Consider the following 20,000-nt stretch of genomic DNA (forward strand, 5'->3'; position numbering starts at 1 on the left):
TGATGTTAAAGATTTCTTTTTTTGTGAAGAAATGTTTAGAGTTAAGTTTATGAATCCAGATGGATCTCTATTACAATCCTCAAAAAGGGCACTTTAAGTTGATGATTACTTCTATGAATCCCTTATTTATTTTTCATCAAGTTTTTAATTATTTTTATATCTTTTTTTCCAAATAGGTCAAGAAAGACCACTACTAATGAGCACTATTTTGCACTGTTATACAATTAAATAAATCAGAAACTGATGACAGTGCTGTATTTTGCTACTTTAGCTCTTTTTTTTCTACCAAAAATGCTTTGCTCCGATTAGGGGGTACTTGAATTAAAAAAAATCTTCACAGGGGGTACATCACTGAAAAAAGGTTGAGAACCACTGGCATAGGCAATGGTGTAATACTGAGGTGATTACTTGTACATATTTATATAAATGCTGTCTAATGCTATTTGTTTTATTTTAAAATCAGATCAATTAGAATTTTGATTAATCACAGGTTATTTGCTGCATGCATGATTTTAATTCATTTTTAAAAAGCGGCCCTGTGAAGGCAGTTATCACTGCCGTGTGGCCCTCAATGTAAAGGAGTTTGACTTCCCTGCTGTAGCGGACTCCAACAGAACCATAATAAAAGTGTCTGCCTGTGAAGCTTGGGATATATTTGGCATGTAGCAAAGCATTTGAAAAATATATGACGGTGTTCGCCCATTTAAATTATACGGGCTCTCGGACTGCGGGGCCACTAGCAGTGCTTATAGAATAGTGAGCAGGAGTTGCCACGCTCGCATTAGCATCTGGTCCTTTTATGTAAATTTGATGAGAAAGGAGTCATGCATATACGCCAGGGCGAGGGTATACTCGCCCTAATATCCTTATTAGAGAGCCGTGAATTAAATATTTATAATGGGGGGCTCGGGGTTAGGATGGAAAGCAGCCTGTACTGTGTTGTCGTGAGGAAGGAAGGAAAGGGGGGGGGGGGGGGGGCTTCTTTCTCCACGAGCGTCTCGCGCCGCCTCAAGGTGCCACCATCTTAAGACGTTTGGCAGGAGCGTGTGCAAGCAGGGTAGACCTAAAATGTCCGCTGGCTTAGACATGCGCATGCATACACATTAGCGTGTGCACATTTTTGTGTGTTTGTGTGTTGTCGACAGAAGGCAGAGGTGTGAAAAGTCGCTAATATAATTATAGTCGCCAGTCGGTACGCATACGGGAGGTTTCATTTGCATGGATTAATGTCCCCGATTGCTGTCGCATGCCGTTTATTAGCCGCGGCCTGCTAAACGCGGTACTTTTGCCCCCAAAAATGAACATTTCAGGTTGGTCTTTATCAAGGATTAGACAAATTGCAAACATGGCCTCTTAATGACCATGAACATACGTGTGTTCATTGACAAAAAGAGCAAAAGTGAATACATATAGAAACATGCAACCAGCCCCTATCTCAAACATAAAACCAGCGCGGACCCATTTTGAGGGCATTAGCATTCTCTTTTCATTCTGAAGTGCTCCTAAAACAACACATGAAGGCGAATGTGCAGGAAAATAATTCCGCCCGAGTTATCCCGCGCGATATGCGTATTTTTGCAGCACACGCGCATATATTTCAATGCTCATTATGGCTGCTTTCCGCCGATTTCCAGTGCGGTACGTATCTTGGGCTATTTGCGGGGATGATCAAGTCGACGTCGCCGTTTGCATGTTGACACGTTTTACATGCACATTATCAATGTGACACCACCCCCCCGCTCCGGGCGTGATGATGAGTGGTACAGGCATATTGCCAACAAAGAGACAATAATTAAATGGCTGCCGGTTTGAGCATGGCGATCGCTAATGGATTGTTACTGGGAAGGAAATGAGACAGGCGGCATGGGCGGGGGTTTGGGGGGGGGGGGGGGGGGGCAAGGTGTCAAAGCCGACCTGGACTTAGAAGAATAATGAAGCATTGAAGGCCACCCTCTAGTCCCTGGTAATGAGCTCGGTGGGTGTTTAGTCTTTGTTTGTTTTCGTCTTTTATGTCTTGATGAGCTGTTCACATGCATGCAAATTGTTTAGTTGGACCGTCCCGTGCATCATCACGTGCTGCTTTCTTCTTGCTTTTTTCTTTTTTTCTTAGAAACAGTGGTCGATTTGGGATAAACAGGGCAGGTGTGCCCCACTAAAACAATGAATCAGGTGGTGTGTTTGTGAGTGTGTGTGTGTGTGTGTGTGTGTGTGTGTGTATGTGTGTGTGTGTGTGTGTGTGTGTGTGTGTGTGTGTGTGTGTGTGTGTGTGTGTGTGTGCGTGTGTGTGTGTGTGTGTGTGTGTGTGTGTGTGTGTGTGTGTGTGTGAGGGATGGGATGAGACATGCCACACAAGCTGAAAAGGGAATAGAGTCAATGTAGGGTGGGAGTGTAGTACGGTCCCCCTAAAACCCTGCCTTAGGGCTACACACACACACACACACACACACACACAAACACACAGACACACACACACAGATAAAGATATCTTATAATGCCAGAGTGTTTTTTTTTTGTTTTTTTTTCATTTGTCACGTGAAATGTTCTTTAAAAATAAAGGTTGTGTTTGTTTGATATATTCTATGTTAGTGATAATCTGAAACGTGAATAAAATGTCATTCAACTCAACAATGTGTTAGTGTATGTGTGTATGTTCTTCATATTTGAGGGGCCTGAAAAAAAAACACAAAAGGGGAAGGAGACAAATATGTAATTTATTGATTTAAATTATTCTGTATTATCGTTGAAAAAAATGACAATCCTGATTCTACAAACCCTGTTTCCATATGAGTTGGGAAATTATGTTGGATGTAAATATAAACGGAATACAACGATTTGCAAATCCTTTTCAACCCATATTCAGTTGATATGCTACAAAGACAACATATTTGATGTTCAAACTGATAAACTTTTTTTTTTGCCAATAATCATTAAGTTTAGGATTTGATGCCAGCAGCACGTGACAAAGAAGTTGGAGAAGGTGGCAATAAATACTGATAAAGTTGAGGAATGCTCATCAAACACTTATTTGGAACATCCCACAGGTGTGCAGGCTAATTGGGAACAGGTGGGTGCCCTGATTACCATGAATTGATTAACGTACTTAAACAAGTTGAAAAACGTATTCGGGTGTTACCATTTAGTGGTCAATTGTACAGAATATGTACTGAACTGTGCAATCTACTAATAAAAGTATCAATCAATCAATCAATTAATTTGGTATAAAAACAGCTTCCCAAAAAATGCTCAGTCATTCACAAACAAGAATGGGGTGAGATACACCCATTTGTCCACAACTGCGTGAGCAAATAGTCAAACAGTTTAAGAACAACGTTTCTCAAAGTGCAATTGCAAGAAATTTAGGGATTTCAAAATCTACGGTCCATATTATCATCAAAAGGTTCAAAGAATCAGGAGAAATCACTCCACGTAAGCGGCATGGCCGGAAACCAACATTGAATGACCGTGACCTTCGATCCCTCAGACGGCACTGTATCAAAAACCGACATCAAACGCTGAAGGATATCACCACATGGGTTCAGGAACACTTTAGAAAACCACTGTCACTAAATACAGTCTGCCGCTACATCTGTAAGTGCAAGTTAAAAGCAAAAGCAATTTAACTCTTTTTTTTAAACAATTAGCACGGTGTAATAATTGTACCCTAAATGTCAACATCAAAATCCGACTTGCATTGATTGATTGATTGATTGAAACGTTTATTAGTAGATTTCGCAGTATAGTACATATTCTGTACAATTGACCACTAAATGGTAACACCCCAATATGTTTGTCTACTTGTTTAAGTCGGGGTCCACATTAATCAATTCATGGAAAAAATGGCAGAGTAACTTAATGTTTATGTTCGTTCATTAGCTTCTCCTGTTCACCACAGTCAGATTTGTAGTCATCAGACAGTCTCAAAAAGAATTGCCAAGTCATTACTACAGTACTGGAGCTAGGGTTGTCGCGCTACAAATATGTTGGTATCGGTACCAAAATGTATTTCGGTACTTTTCTAAATAAAGGGGACCACAAAAAATGGCATTATTGGCTTTTTTTGAACAAAAAATATTTAGATACATTAAACATATGTTTCTTATTGTAAGCAAAGAACAATTTTGTCCTAAATAAAATAGTGAACATACTAGACAGTAGACAACTTGTCTTTTAGTAGTAAGTAAGCAAACAAAGGCTTCAATTAGTCTGCTGACATTGTGTCATTCTATTTTTTTGTCAACATTAGCAGTAGAAAATTATTATTAATCTACTTGTTCATTTACTGGTAATATATGCTTACTTTCACTTTTGGCATGTTCTGTCTACACTTCTGCTAAAATGTAATAAACACTTAGTCTTCTGTTGTTTGATACTATACATTAGTTTTAGATGATACCACAAATTTCGGTATCGATCCGATACCAAGAAGTTATAGGATCATACATTGGTCATATTTAATCATCATGTGTCCAAGGACATATTTACTGAGTTTATAAACATAATGTGAATTTTAAATAAAAAAGAAACATCGATGTAATCATAGTCGTATCGCCTAGATACGCTTTTATACTTGGTATCATTACAGTGGATGACAGGTGTAGGTCCACTCATGGCCTTTGTTTACATTGTGACACCGTTGAGCTATTGTATCCTCCTACGGTGTGTAGTGAAGCATGTTTAGCTATTCCTCGCCCTGCAGGGATGATACTTGTAAGAAACTTACTTTATTTGTCGCCATGGAGGCGAGGATTAGTGATTTAGAAGTAGCTAAAACACTGCTGAATGTGGATGGATGTTAGCCGCTAGCTAGCTAGCCATGTTTTAAAGCACTTCTTCCTGAGGGAGTATCAGTGTTACAATTTCACTATTACCTTTAGTTTTTAAGCCATAATGTGTCCGTTCTCCCTTTTCTGTCTACATACTGTCTGCTTGAAAGTACTATGTGATTGTGCGCTGCCGAACATGCTCCTCTGCTCGTAAAACCAGCAATGTCACGACGTGACGACGCGCCGTCATGCCTGTAAAAAAAATAAATAATAATAATTATGCCCAACTGGTACTTTTCAAACAGAGTATAGTACCTTTTTTTATTCATTTTATATCGCGATACTATACTAGTACCGACATATTATACAACCCTCACTGGAGATCAGTTATGGTTGCGTGTTAAAAAATATTCTGAAGTATGGCAATCCTTACTTCCCTTAAACACCCTCAACTATGCCATCATGAGTTTTATGATGTCGTCAGTGATAGAAATGTTAAAACAAGGCCTGCTTATTCATGCTCCTTTTCGGATGAGTTGAATTGTGCAATTTGATTGTACCATGTCATAATTGATCATTTTACACTTTTTCTGCCGCAGAGATGGAGAACTGGACCTGTGGAAGCCTCCAGAAAGCAGAAGATGGACAACAATGTGACGTTTAGGATTTGCCTTCCACTGAGCCTGCCAAAGGTAAGCTTGGATTAATAGACACAGGTGATAATTCCTGCATGACAGAAAGAAAACCAATAAAAAAAAAGACAATTTAGTTATTTTTCACGCGCAAAATGTCACCCGTGTTACGCCATGATGAAATAAATTGAACTAAATAAAAATATGTTATTGAAGTGGGCATTGGTTCTGAGTTCTGTACTGGATTCCGTCGCAAAATAAAACATTGTCAGTCACGTCTTGGTTGCAGACTCAGCACCGGCTGAAACACAAGGCGGGCAAACAAGCACTCAAGCAGCACTCCGAGCAGACTCAGCCCGACTGTCTCACTCAGACTTAGACTTAGACAAACTTTCTTGATCCACAAGAGAAACGGTTCCACACAGTAGCTCAGTTTCAAAGGATGGAAAGGGTAAGGATGGAAAGGATAACGCAGGTATTAAGTAGACAGAAATTGTACTATAGTAGCAATATTAAATATGGTAAATGGGTTGTACTTGTATAGCGCTTTTTTACCCTTTTTTTAAGGAGCCCAAAGCGCTTTGACAGTATTTCCACATTCGATCATTCACACACACATTGATGGCGGGAGCTGCCATGCAAGGCGCTCACAAGGACCCATCAGGAGCAAGGGTGAAGAGCCTTGCCCAAGGACACAACGGACGTGACTAGGATGGTAGAAGGTCGGGATTGAACCAGTAACTCTCAGATTGCTGGCACAGCCATTCTACCAACTTCGCCACGCCGTCCCCTAAATATAACATAGATATAATATTTACATATTATATATACAGTATGTAATATATACTGATATGTTATATTATTATTTTTTGGAGGCAATATTGCAATTTTCCATGCCAACAAAGCAAACAAGCCTGATAGAAAACACTTCAACGTACACTTTTCAACATGCGCTAGCTAGATGCTAATTTACATAGGATTTGTCATAGACATGCTGCTGATTAGTGATTTTACACGCCAATTTCAACACCTCCAAATGAAACTACGACTAAGATGCAGGTTGCGATCAAACAGCGGGTGTTTAATAAGCACAATACTTACTGTATAAACACTTTTTTTTTGCTTTATTAAGCAAGGGCTACTCCCTCGCTCTGCAACACACCGTAGCTTGTAATTGCAACTGAAAATTTTATATATAAAACTTGCAAATGAGACTCAAAAGTGAAAGAAACCAAAATTGGACAGGACTGTTATCATTTGGCTCATTGTATGTTAAAATAAAATGTTAATAAAATTAACATTTCATATCACATGAGTGCTAATAAATATCCTTTTAGAGTACCTGTATTCCCAGTTAACAGCAAAGGTAACCTTCCCTATATATTGAAGGTTACTGAGACATAATTAAACAACATATTTAATGTTAGAAGCTGCATGGACAAGTAGTGGAACACAACTCTGTATTGTATGACCTATATTCCTTTGCATATACATGATGCGGTCTTAAGAGGTCATCTGAATGTTTGTTGTTAATATTCGGTGCGTGCGTCTAGCTCTTTACAGCAGGGGTCCCCAAACGTTTTGCCTCCAAGGGCCAAAGTGAAAATGTGTCAATGGTCCACGGGCAAAACAGCGATGTTTACCCTGCAATAGCACCACCAGTGAGGAATTTAGCCTCATGCCCCAATATATAAATATAAGTCATGTGTCTAATTCAGTTAACATGTAAATGTGTCTTTTATGTACATTTTTAAACCTCAAAACATTCCAAAGGGTAATTTTCTGCGGATTTTTGCCATTTCCAGGTGTTGTTCTGTAACCAGTTCTTCCCAGATGTTTTATCTGATCACTTTCAAACTTTAGCCCAGACAGTTAAGACATATGGATGATGCTAAATTTCAAAGTGTTTAGGTTTTTACTATCGGAAGTGGACGGAGCATGGCGACCAAGATTATTGTTTTCCATAGGACTTAAAAAAAAAAAATCACAACTTTATCGTAGAGCAGGGGTCTCAAATTTAAACGCCACTAGTTAGTCAGCGGGGGGAAAAAATCAATAGATTTTATAATTAAAAATACTGGTAGCTCAATCAGTTGAATTTTATCTGGTGTATCACTGGTGACCGAGCTGCTAGTTTTTTTTTTTGTTTTTTTTTTTTACAGTGCATTTCTAATACATTGAAAAACATTATCATTGTTATTTCTACCGCAAAATTCTGAGCTGTTACTTTTTTACCGTAAAAAAGACTTCTCTGTTTTTACAGTGCATTACTGTAAATGGAAGAATAGTAGCACTGAGGATTTTACTGTAAATCTCTGGCGACTCAGCTGCCAGTTTTTTACAGTTAAATCTACTGGTTTACAATAAAAAAAAAACTGGCAACTCAATCAGCAGACTTTTACTGTAACATGTACAGTGTTTTTTTACAAAACAATCCTGTAAATTTAAACTGTATCACTGGTGACTGAACTGCTAGGTTTTCTTTTACTGTAAAATCTACAGCCATTTTTTACAGTGCATAACTAATAAATTGAAAAACCCTATTATTGTTATTTTTACCGCAAAATTCTGGTGACTGAGCTGTTTATTTTTTACCGAAAAATCTTTGTTCCCCGTTTTTACAGTGCATTACTGTTAATGGAAAAATAGTAGCACTGATGATTTTACCGTAAATGTGTGGAAACTCTGCCTCCAGTTTTTTACAGTTAAATCTGCTGGTTTACAATTAAAAACACTGGCAGCTCAATCACCAAAATTTTACGGTAAAATGTAGTGGCTTTTTTTTTAGAAAAAAAATCCTGAAAATTTAGCACCTACTCAGTCGCCTAGTGGTTAGAGTGTCCGCCCTGAGATCGGTAGGTCGTGAGTTTAAATCCCCCCGAGTCATACCAAAGACTATAAAAATGGGACCCATTACCTCCCTGATTGGCACTCAGCATTAAAGGTTGGAATTGGGGGTTAAATCACCATAAATGATTCCCGGGCGCAGCACCGCTGCTGCCCGCTGCTCCCCTCACCTCCCAGGGGGTGATCAAGGGTGATTGGTCAAATGCAGAGAATAATTTTACCACATCTAGTATGTGTGTGACAATCATTGGTAATTTAACTTTAACTTTAAAATTTAAACTGTATCACTGGTGACTGAGCTGCTGGTTTTTTACTGTAAAATCTACGGACATTTTTTTTTTACAGTGCATTACTAAAAAATATAAAAACCCTACTATTGTTCTTTTTACCGCAAAATTTTGGCAACTGAGCTGTTTATTTTTTCCCCAAAAAAAATCTACGTTCCCTGTTTTTACAGTGCATTACTATAAATTGAAGAATATTAGCACTGATGATTTTACGGTAAATTTCTGGCGACTCAGCTGCCAGTTTTTTACAGCTAAATCTACTGACTTTTTTACAATCAATGATTATATACAGTATTCAATTTGGTGGGCCAAAGGAAATAACGAAGCTGGATAAATTTGGGCATTCCTGTTTTAGACAGTAGATTTAAGGCATTATGGCAAAACATTTGATTAAAATATGCCTCTTGACAGTCGTTTTTTTGTCACACTAAATCGAAGTCACTGAAAACACACATGCTTGCTTTAAACACGTCTCAAATGTAGTGATAGCTGTCAAATTTATTTTTTATTCATCCTCCTACATGCCCATCTCTGTTGATGAGTGAGTGTGTGTCATTTTATTGGCAGGCAGAAATGTTAGTAGCAGTCCAGAGGACACAGTAAAAAGCTTAACAACAGTTGGAATTGAGCTCAGGCGATCACATCCCGTGACCCATTCCATGCCCTGTAGTTTATACCAAAGTCAGGACGAGAAAGAGAAAACGGAGGTTCGTCGACAGTAGCATGACACACACATACGATATTCAAACAACAATTAAAAAGATATCCGCTGGCCGTGGAAATCCATGCGAAAACCCTAATTGGCCTCATGTGTGTCCTGGGGAACGCACGCTGACTTTTCAATTAGGACCCTCCGTCATTATTACATGTTACATTTGATGTCACTGAGGAGAGACAAATCTTTTTAATAAGCTCATCTTGTCCGCACGTATGACACGTTTATTCGTTTGTGCCATAGTTAACGGTGTTAGGTTTCATCAAAATGTTTTAAAAATGTCTGAAGAAGTCAAGAGAAAGTGACGTGATAAGCACTAAGTACCAAGAGGGTTTCAAATTCAACACAATAGAGAAGTATTCATTTATCAATAAGTTTATTGTTGCGGTTGTAGATTGCAAACTGATGGATGTTCCTAATAAATTGTCCCATTATTGCAATGCAATATACTGTATGCATAACTGTAACTATTGTGTATGCATAATTCACAATACGTTACCGTGTTCATGGACACAGGTGATGTTGTTTTGAGTGGATAACCAACAGTGCCCCAAAAATGACAAAATAAATGGTTTAAATTATTCCTGTACACGCAAGCATCCTCTAAGCAAAAAAGAAAACTCGTGGATGGATCTAAATAAAGCGAAATCAAAAAAAAAAAAAAAACAGTAATCATGCAAGGTCTATTTCAGGTCTGTTTTTTTCTAAAGTCAGCCATCAGAGAGCCAGCTTCAATGCATTTCTTTAACATCAGCGTGTGTGTGTGTGTGTGGGTGCTACGTGCGTGCGTGCGTGTGTGCGTGTGTGTGTGCGTGTGTTCTTGTATTTCTATCTTTCTTGAGACATCAACAAAGAAAGGTTCCTTCCATATGAGGACTGGTGAACAAGTTAGGACATAAATCATGGTCCCAAAACGGAAAACCATTGCATCTAATAGAGAATGTCTCATTTGCACCCCTGGTGGTGGAATCTATCAACATTGGGGTGGTCCCAAAAAGGAGAGATTTTTCAAAATTGACTGTGTGTCGGTTTTAAAAGTGCTCCTCCCCTGGTCAACATATGAACTAACAAGTGTGTGCAAGAAAGTGAAGTGTGCCTCCTTTGGCCAAAACGTATTAAAATAATAAATACAAATATGTATATAGAGACATACTGTAATAACTTCAAGTAAATAATCAAGATTAAAAACCAATTACAAACAAAAAATTCCCCAAAACATTTTTTACCTAAAAGCAGTTTTTTTTTTACAATGTGTGGACTTTCGGTAATTGGTTGTATTCTTTCTGTTCCTGTTATATTGCAATATTTTCTCACAAAATTATTACTTTTTTATGTACAATTCTTACTTTTTAATGCAAAATGGTGACATTTGCCACATAAAATTCTGACTTATCACAATATTGCCAATTTTGTTGTTGTTCTTGTAAAAATAGTGAACTTTTTTTGAGTAAAATTATGTCTTTTGTCATAATTTTCCCAAGAAAAATTCCGATTATTATTATAATGTTACCAACATTTTTAAGTTTTCTTATAAAAGTGTGACTTTTGTCAAGTAAAATTACAACTCTTTTCTTAAAATTGCCAAAAGGTTAAGCTTTTCTTCTAAAATTGCGACTGTTTTTGAGTAAAATCCCAACTTTTATCATAATATTGCACAAATGTTCAGTTTTTCTTGTAAAATGTTGACTTGCGTTGTGTAAAATTACGACTTTTACTGTAATACTTCCAAAATTCGACGTTTTTCTTGTGAAATTGTGACCTTTTTCTTGTGTAATTCCAACTCATTTTTCACAACTAGCTTTTTTATATTCCCCTAAGTATCTATATATTATTAATGTTGTAAATACACATCTGTATATATCTAGAAAGGGTTGTTCTGAAGAGGTAGCAATTTTTCCGAGGTCTCAAGCTGGCAATAAATACAAGAATTTGTGTGTGTGTGTGTGTGTGCGTGTGTATGTGTGCGTGTGTGTGTGTGTGTGTGTGTGTGTGTCTGTCTGTCTGTGTGTGGTCAGGAAAGATAAAAGAACATCAGACAACAAAAGATGCCAGTATATACTGTAGGATGGCTTCAGCTGTGGCCGCTCACATCAAAATGCTCAGGAATAAAAGAAATGATAAACAAAGATGTTAGAATACATAATGATCAACACACAGTAGTTGTAAAACGTTGAGAAAACTAAAAGAGGGCGATTGTATATTATTTATGAAAACACACAGGAGCAAATTTTTGTCGTGAATGATTTAGTTTCCATCTATGGTTCTCATATTTTTTTATGTCAGGTAAGTCCATATTTCATGCTTGGATGATGTTTTTTCGCCATGCAACATGCTGCCAATGCTCATGCCTCTTAGCGATAACACAATGTCAATTACATGCAGGGAAATGTAGTCGCACCACCCCAAAGCATCCGCATCCTTATTTTTCTTAATTCTGACGCAGTTTTTTGTGTTATTTTTTTTTTCCTACGAGAATCTTACAATGTAAAAAGGTTTATCATTTTCAATTAAAAAAATGGACTATTCTACATTGCAGAGGGATGGTCCGGGTGGTCATGGGGGAAGGCCGGGGTGGGATGGTGGGGGTGGGAGGGGTGTTCTTCTGCATCACCACGCAACCAGAACAAAGGATATGCACGTTGTGAAATCATGCAAATGAATGCAAATCAGGAGCAGTGAGGAAAGGCGAGGGGAGGAGGTGTTTGTACATGCACACGAAAAAATGCCACTTACTTTGAACTGAATACATGCAGCACAAACCTAAACCTATATGGAGCAGCCATTTTTAAAAATATATATATGTTGGTTTTTTTCAAAGTGCACCGTGGATAAGGATATTCCACCATGCAGGAAATGCAAATGTAATTTAGCAACCGTTGCAGCATGTGTGCATGATGATGCAATATGTTGACGGCACCCCCTCAGAATACAAATGATACAAATAAAAGCCAGATTTCACGAGCCGCCTTCCAAATAAAAATCTGCCTGTGTAGGTTTTTTTTTTTTTTTTTTTTACTGGACTCCTGTTTCTTGCCGTGAATATTAAAGCAAATAGCAGGGCAACCTGTTTACTGTAAAAACTAAGATGCACACATCTGTGTCTAAATGTCACTCCACATTTGCTGTATATAATACACATTCATTTTATGAGTCATGCAACACTGTAACAATTCCCTTTTCCTCCCTTAGTCAGATATAAGCCTGATAATGGCTCTTTACAAACAGAGAGAAGCAGCATACATAGTTTGTAGGGCCGTGAACCTACGGGCATCATACCGTTCGATTTTTGGGGGAAACGATTTGATTCAGAAACGCTTTTCTTATTCAAAATCTATTTTTTTTTTAATAGCATTGGATGTCAGATCTATGATGAACTACATTCCTCCGTAAAAACAATAAACAGTTCTTATCAATTTCTTTATCAGTTAAAAGAAAACTGTTTTTGTTTAATAAAATGCTTTTCAGTCAAATACAAAAACAAAAAGTATGCAACACTTCTATTTTCTAAAATAGCTGAACAGGACAGAATGGGGGGAATCGATTTTTTATTTTTTATTTGTTTGTCCTGTCCAGTTTCTCAGGCAAATCATATAGTTGATGTAGATGCCCATATCGGCTGTTCAGGTTTACTTTACAAAAGAGAAGTGTGGGATACTTCTCTTGTGGCCTTATTTGAATTTGACTTTATTAAATGTATTTATATTATCATTTGGTGCAGCCGGGCCATAGCAGGAGGGGACAGAAAGAGAAAAAAAAAGGAAGACGTAGGGTACAAGAGGGTGATTAGACAGAGAGACAAAAACAACAATAGCAAACTCAATAATAACAACAAAACCAACAACAACAGAACAACACCAGCACATACAATATGTACAAATATGATCGTAAAAATGATTGCAAAGAAGCAGTTAGTGAAATAAATAATAATATAGAAATGATATTGAGCATTTTTACACTACAACTGGAGCAATACAAATACCAATAGAACAAGTGCTATTGATCATGAAGAATACCAATAGTTTACCTCTATTGTCAACAATACAGTTGATCAAATGCAACAATACGTATACATAATGATAACTAGAAAGATAAAATAAAAAAATTAAAAAAGGAATACCGAAAAATGGAGGGGAAGAGAGAGAGGCAACCTATATTAATCTTGTAAATTGTTATAGTAACAATAAGTTAAGCTTTGTCAGTATGCCATGTGTTACCCAGTTTACCCTAGGGCAACAACGTTGATATGTGTTTGATGAAACGTGATTATGTGCATGAGTGTATGTATGTATATGCACTTGTATATGAACAGAATGTGTACCAGGAATGTGCGTGTAGATGGACGGACTTGATTTTTTGTTAATTGATTAAGAATCTTTTTACAAATTAGAATTTTAAATCATTTATATATATGTATGTTTTTTAAATTAGATGTTTTATGGGTTTTCAACTACTCTTGTATCCTTTTAAACCAGGGGTCTCAAACTCATTTTAGATGGTGGGCCACATGGAGAAAAATCTACTCCCAAGTGGGCCGTACAGATAACTTAAAAATTAATTTTCTGTGTTTAAAAAGCATATTCTTAAATTGTACAAATCATGTTGTTTTTTGTTTTTTTACACTTACATGTTGCGGTTAATAGTTTTCTATCTTTATTTGTCGTTATTTATATTTTCTGAATAAATTATGTGATAATGTTCATCAATCAACGCATTGGTGTTCATTTTCAATCTATCAAGACACAAAAATTATATCAAAATCAAATTACAGTATGTTATTTATGTAGTTTGATAATTTTTCTCCACTGATGTACAAACATCATGTGGTTTATTTTGTACATATGTAGCATCATCTACAAAGATACAAATAATTGCTATTCCGACATTCATTTAGAACATTTGTTTCTTTCGTAAAAAAAATTTCAGGTTAATTTTTATACCAAGCAAACTCATCCCGCGGGCCGGATAACACCTGTTTGTGGGCCTGATCCGGCCCTGGGGCCGTACGGTTGACACCCCTGTTTTAAACTCTGCAGCACTTTGAGATCGACAAATGTAAAGTGCGTTACAAATGAAATGTTTTATTATTAGGTTAGGTCACTTAATTAGTAGCCGAAGGTACATTTGTTTTGCAGGCAGCAAGATAAGGACATCCATTTGAACACACAGAGAAAGGAACATCTTAGATATGCAATACACAGACCTGCCACATAACAAGCCTCACCAACATTGCCAAGCTCACCAAAAAGTAAATGTACTCAAAGTTCCCCATAAAAAGGATTAAACATAAAACCCCATGTAGATAAGATTTGGGACAAGCCAGAATAAAACACAATAATAAAATAATAAATTGAACTAAAATAAATATAGGTAAAAATAGGTAATACAGGACAAAACTACATTTGTACCGTTTTGTTTTTTTATGTCTCTTGGGACTGTTATTATTACAGTTTTTTTCCAATTGCTTACACCAAAGGTGCTCACACTTTTTCTGCAGGCAAGCTTCTTTTCAATTGACCAAGTTGAGGAGATCAACCTCATTCATATTTCAAATTTATATTTATTTATTCATGAAAGAGACATTTTTGTTAACAAGTTAATGGTGTTTAATGATAATACAAGCATGTTTAACACATATAGATTCCTTTCTTTCATGAAGACAACAATATAAGTTGGTGTATTACCTGATTCTGATGACTTGCATTGATTGGAATCAGACAGTAGTGATGATAATGTCCGCATTTTCAAATGGAAGAGAAAAAAAGTCCTCCTTTCTGTCCAATACCACATGAGAGTCGTTGGATTTTGCATCTCATTTGTCCAACTTGCATAATCGTTTTTAAACACTTTGTTATGAGAGTAGCATGTGTGTGTGGCCCTTTAATGTCTGGCAGCAGGTGAGTGACGTCAGTGAGTGTGTGGGCGAGCGAGGAGAGGGAGCGGTCGCTGAGAGCGGGGGAGAAATACATTGGCATAAAACTCCGTAGCTTGCTAGCTTGTGCACACTAACTTTCTGAGACTTATTTTGTTAGCACTGGCAGGATGAAGCAGGTCTTTTATGGTGAAGACAGGAACTGTGCAGTCGGTCTTTAGAGTTTTGACAGGAGGTACGGCCCAAAAGTCTGTTGAAATACAAAGTGTTTCTCTCCGCCCGTCCTGTCAGTGATTTTTTTTCTTAATAATGAGCTCGCAGCAGCCAGCGTCATCTCACAAGATCCTCGGGTGCCGAGAATGTCAAACAACTGACAAAAGGGAAGTCTTGGTGAATATATTGATGATTGCTCATTTTTATGTCTATTTTTTTAATGCCTGGCTTGTGATCGATTGACTCACCCTCCGCGATCGACAGGTAGCTCGCAATCGACGTAATGCCCACACCTGGCTTACACATTACATTTTCACACAGTTAACAAAAGTCTACACACCGTAAACAAAACCACTGTGCAGAGTTGCCTAGTATTAGGCATAGATTATGCGTCACAATATTTTGTGAATTATTCTACACAATGCTTTTACACACAACCTTCCCATCTTGCACATGTGACGTGGATGAGATAGTAGGGCCTGATCCAGCTAGATGGGCAGGTGATGATTAGAATCACTACCTGAGGCTTTTGAGTACGTTCTTTCATAGAGTTGCTGTTGCCTAGGTCTGCACATGTAGCCTATACTCTATGCTGTCGTTTTTATTTATCTCCAGATTTATTTATTTTTAAACCTTTTTTATTTGTCTTACATTTTAAATTGTACTGCATGTCATTGTTGACTACTGTGATATGTTACTTTACCTGACTGTGGTCAAAATACACATTTGCACTTTGCAGCATCATTGTTGAGCACTTCTTGAAAAGACTACAGGGTACTTTTACTTCCTCTTTAAGGTCCTTACAAATAGGCCCACTTCAAAGTAATCAATGACATTTGCTATAGATTTACCAATATATCTTGTCCAGTTACAGTAATCATTCATTATATGGTAAAAATGTCGTGCAAAATGTCCCAAACATGTGATTCCGGTAACACTTTGGTATGGGGAACATATGCACCATTTGCTTATTAACATGCAAATTAGTAACATATTTGCTCTTAATTAGTCATTATTAATTACTTATTAATATCTTATTCTGCATGGCCTTATTATACAACAAAAGAGTCTTCCCTCAATAACCTCAGGATTATTGCTTATTGGTAACCCTAACCCTAACCCTTATATGTTCCCCTAGTGTCCAAATATCTCTAAATTAAGTCTTTGTTACTTAAATTATGTTCCCCATACTTAAGTATGGGGAACATAATTCCCCATACTTAAAAACCATACTTAAGTATGGGGAACACATGTTCCCCATACTTAAGTATGGGAAACATGTATTAAGACGGCGTGGCGCAGTGGAAGAGTGACTGTGCGCAACCCGAGGGTCCCTGGTTCAATCCCCACCTAGTACCAACCTCGTCACGTCCGTTGTGTCCTGAGCAGGACACTTCACCCTTGCTCCTGATGGGTGCTGGTTAGCGCCTTGCATGGCAGCTCCCTCCATCAGTGTGTGAATGTGTGTGTGAATGGGTGAATGTGGAAGTAGTTTCAAAGCGCTTTGAGTACCTTGAAGGTAGAAAAGCGCTATACAAGTACAACCCATTTATCATTTATTAAGTGTTACAGTGATTTTGTATAGTAAAACAGGGTTTTTTACAAATGTGTTTTGTATTTATCACCGTTCTGGATAACTTACTCCAATACTGTCTTATTATTTGGAGTATGCGTGAGTGAGTTGACAATAAAACTGCATTTTTACAAATGCTTGCTTTATTTTGATGAATGGGCCTATGTTTTGACCGAAGTGTGTCATTTTGCATATAATCTAGGAATTAACAAAATTGATAATGAATAATAATAATGCAATTGTAATAATAATAATGATAACAATAATAATATAATAATAAAATCATTTATTTGTAACGCACTTTACATTTGTCAAAATCCCAAAGTGCTGCAAAAATTTAAAAAAAGTAAGGAAAATAAAAATAAAAAGTTAGACACTAGACACTAAACAATAGATAAAACATAGATACAATAGAAATAAAAACATGAAAGCACTGGATTAATAAGATAGGCAAGCAGTGCATTTAAAAACAAGAAGGCAGAGAAATTAGATAAAAGCTGTGCTAAAAAATGTGGGTTTTTAGTGCCTTCTTAAAACGGTCGAGGGACTGTGGTGCTCTAAGAATTGAATGTTGTGTTTGGAAACGTGTGTAAACCCTTTTGAACAAAGACAAAATTGTGTGTAGGCAAACGGGAAAAAAAGCTGTATTTTTAAGAATCGCGATCACTCTGAAAATCGATTTTTTTTTTTTGGACACCCCTAGCAGCTTGTGTGTAGTGTGAATAGACAATCTCTTGTTTGAATAATATTATCAGTTCTTTAAGCAGACACAATATGCGGGGGAATGAGGGAGGGGTGTGTGTGCAGACATTGGCAATCGTGCATAATGATGTTAACATTCCCGCATGTCTAATGCCGAGGATACCCAGACGGACGCCGGCTCTGCTCGGTGCTCCGTTGTTTTCCGTGTAAAACTGGAGCACCACATGATGACGCATTAATTGTGGCCTGCCCAGGTTAATGTTCTCAGACATACGTATGGCCACGCCGTGTCCTGGCGTTCAAACAGGACACACACCTTGATATGTGAGGCAAGAACAGCCTCCCCCGAATGCTGAGGTAGCCTCCATTTACAGCACCCTCACGCTCACTAATTGAACACACCGCCAGTCCTCCATCTTGAATTTGGTTATCCAACGGGCGCCTTGATAGGAAGGCGCCGAGACGAACGGGAGGGGGAAATAGGGAAAACATGCGGGGGTTATAAAAGACGGAAACAAAAGGGGGGACGGAAACACCATGAGCGACGGGCAAAGCATGAAGCTCATTTTCCGTGGGCACCCAGTGGCGTCTGCATTGCAGATTGCTGAAATCCCCCTCGGATGCATCCCCTGGCTTAAAGGCGGTGGGGGGTGGGCAAGGATGAACAAGGGACGGGTTGACGCTGTCTCTGCTTTGGAACACTTTTTTTTTTTTTCATCCCCCGCCCCTCCCCCACCGAAATATATTTTCTGTCTGCATCAAATGTCAAGTTAATTTCCTGGGTGCTATGAGGGATGCGTCCTCCCCTTCCGTATGTGTGGCAGGGTGCTCAGTCTGCCCCTGTGTGTGTGTGTTTGTATCTGTGTCAGTGTGGGTGTGTGTGTGTACGGGGGTACAGGGGCATGGCAAAAGATGAGGGGTTGCTTTAGTACAGTATCTATAAATTGGCTCTCTGTGAAGAGCTTGAAAAGTGTGTAGAACGTGCACATGCATTGATATAGTTGTATGTGTGTGTGTGTGTGTGTGTGCGTGTGTGTGTGGTAGAGAGAAAATATCATCCAATTATTAATAGATGCTTTATGTCGGTGTTCCTGTCCTCATCTGCCTGTCCTTATTGTGCATTCATATGTTCAGTTCCTTTAAAAGTCCATCTGAATTGAATCCCAAACCACACACACACACACACACACACACACACACACACGCACACACACACACACACACACACACACACAAACACACACACACACACAAATGAATGCTTAGAAATTCAATGCCACTACAAAAAGTATCCGGGTTATTTGTAAATCATAGTGTAGGGAGTTTTTCAGCAGCTTTCTCATTAACTGTGCTGCACTTCTTGGTCTCCAACAACACTAACACTTTTTACAAACAGACTTCTGGCATATTAGGTGAAATATTATTTTTTTTTTTTTCGCACATTGTTGTTTGGTCGTGGTTTCATGTTTGTGCCTCTACTGCTTCTGTGCAAGGATAGGCTTGATTTTGAATTTATTTTTTTATTTTATTCATTTTATACATACAATACATCAAAGTGGAGTGGAAATTTGCAGTAGTGTGCCATCAGGACCTGCTGACCTAACATAACCAGGAGTCATGATCTATAATCAAAGATAAAAGTAAATTCGTATTTACTTTCCCTAAATATCGAAAAGTATTCATATTCTCTCCATGTTATATCGTGCTCCTTCCAGTGCTGTTTTTTTCTTGAGAGTTTGCATCGGAGAAATTTGAGAACACAATCAGTTGGTAGACAATTGCGATAGCCATTCAGATCACGAGTTGTTGGCAGTAGCCTATCTAGGTAGCCTGATGTCAACGAGACTGTGATTGAATACTCACGTGTCATTCCAAAGTGTGTATCCAATCACAAGTTGCAATTTACTAAAGCAGGAAGTGTTGCGCCGAGAGAAATGACAGATAGACACATTTTTAACCCACAAAGAAGGAGATCAAAACGTTGATTAGGGGGCAGATATATATTTGCAAGGCCATTTTCAAGATGGATATTTAAAGACAAATTATGTCTTCTTGTGAGACCATGTCAACCAACCCCGGAAGCTAGCTTAGCGATGAAATGGAGAAATGCCCGCCACTTCCACTCAAATCAACTGACTATGAGCGGTACCATTGACTTATACAGCGACGATTGGGTGCTACAAATTGTGTTCAAATATTTTATATTTCTTTTTTTTCACGTTTAATCTGTTTTTTGCTATTTTAATTTTCACAGTACCACATAAGGTGTGGTATGTTTTAATTGCTGATGTGGGTTTATTGATTTTTAAATGCGCCAGAAAAAAAAACGTTTTGTACACTGTTGATGTGTTTCAATAAACAGTAGTGCATAAATGTGTTTATGTGTAGTATTTATCCAG

General features: G+C 37.8%; 1 long non-coding RNA gene across 2 annotated transcripts in view; it reads left to right on the top strand.

The window, feature by feature from the left end:
• LOC133556397 (uncharacterized) overlaps nucleotides 1-20,000 on the top strand; it is a 121,936-nt gene that overhangs the window by 32,175 nt on the left and 69,761 nt on the right. For both annotated transcript variants that reach the window (XR_009807512.1, XR_009807511.1), the window contains exon 2: nucleotides 5,363-5,455. This is a non-coding gene — a long non-coding RNA (uncharacterized LOC133556397). The remainder of the gene's footprint in view (nucleotides 1-5,362; nucleotides 5,456-20,000) is intronic.

The sequence above is a fragment of the Nerophis ophidion genome, linkage group LG07, assembly GCF_033978795.1.
Source record: "Nerophis ophidion isolate RoL-2023_Sa linkage group LG07, RoL_Noph_v1.0, whole genome shotgun sequence".
NCBI lineage: Eukaryota > Metazoa > Chordata > Actinopteri > Syngnathiformes > Syngnathidae > Nerophis > Nerophis ophidion.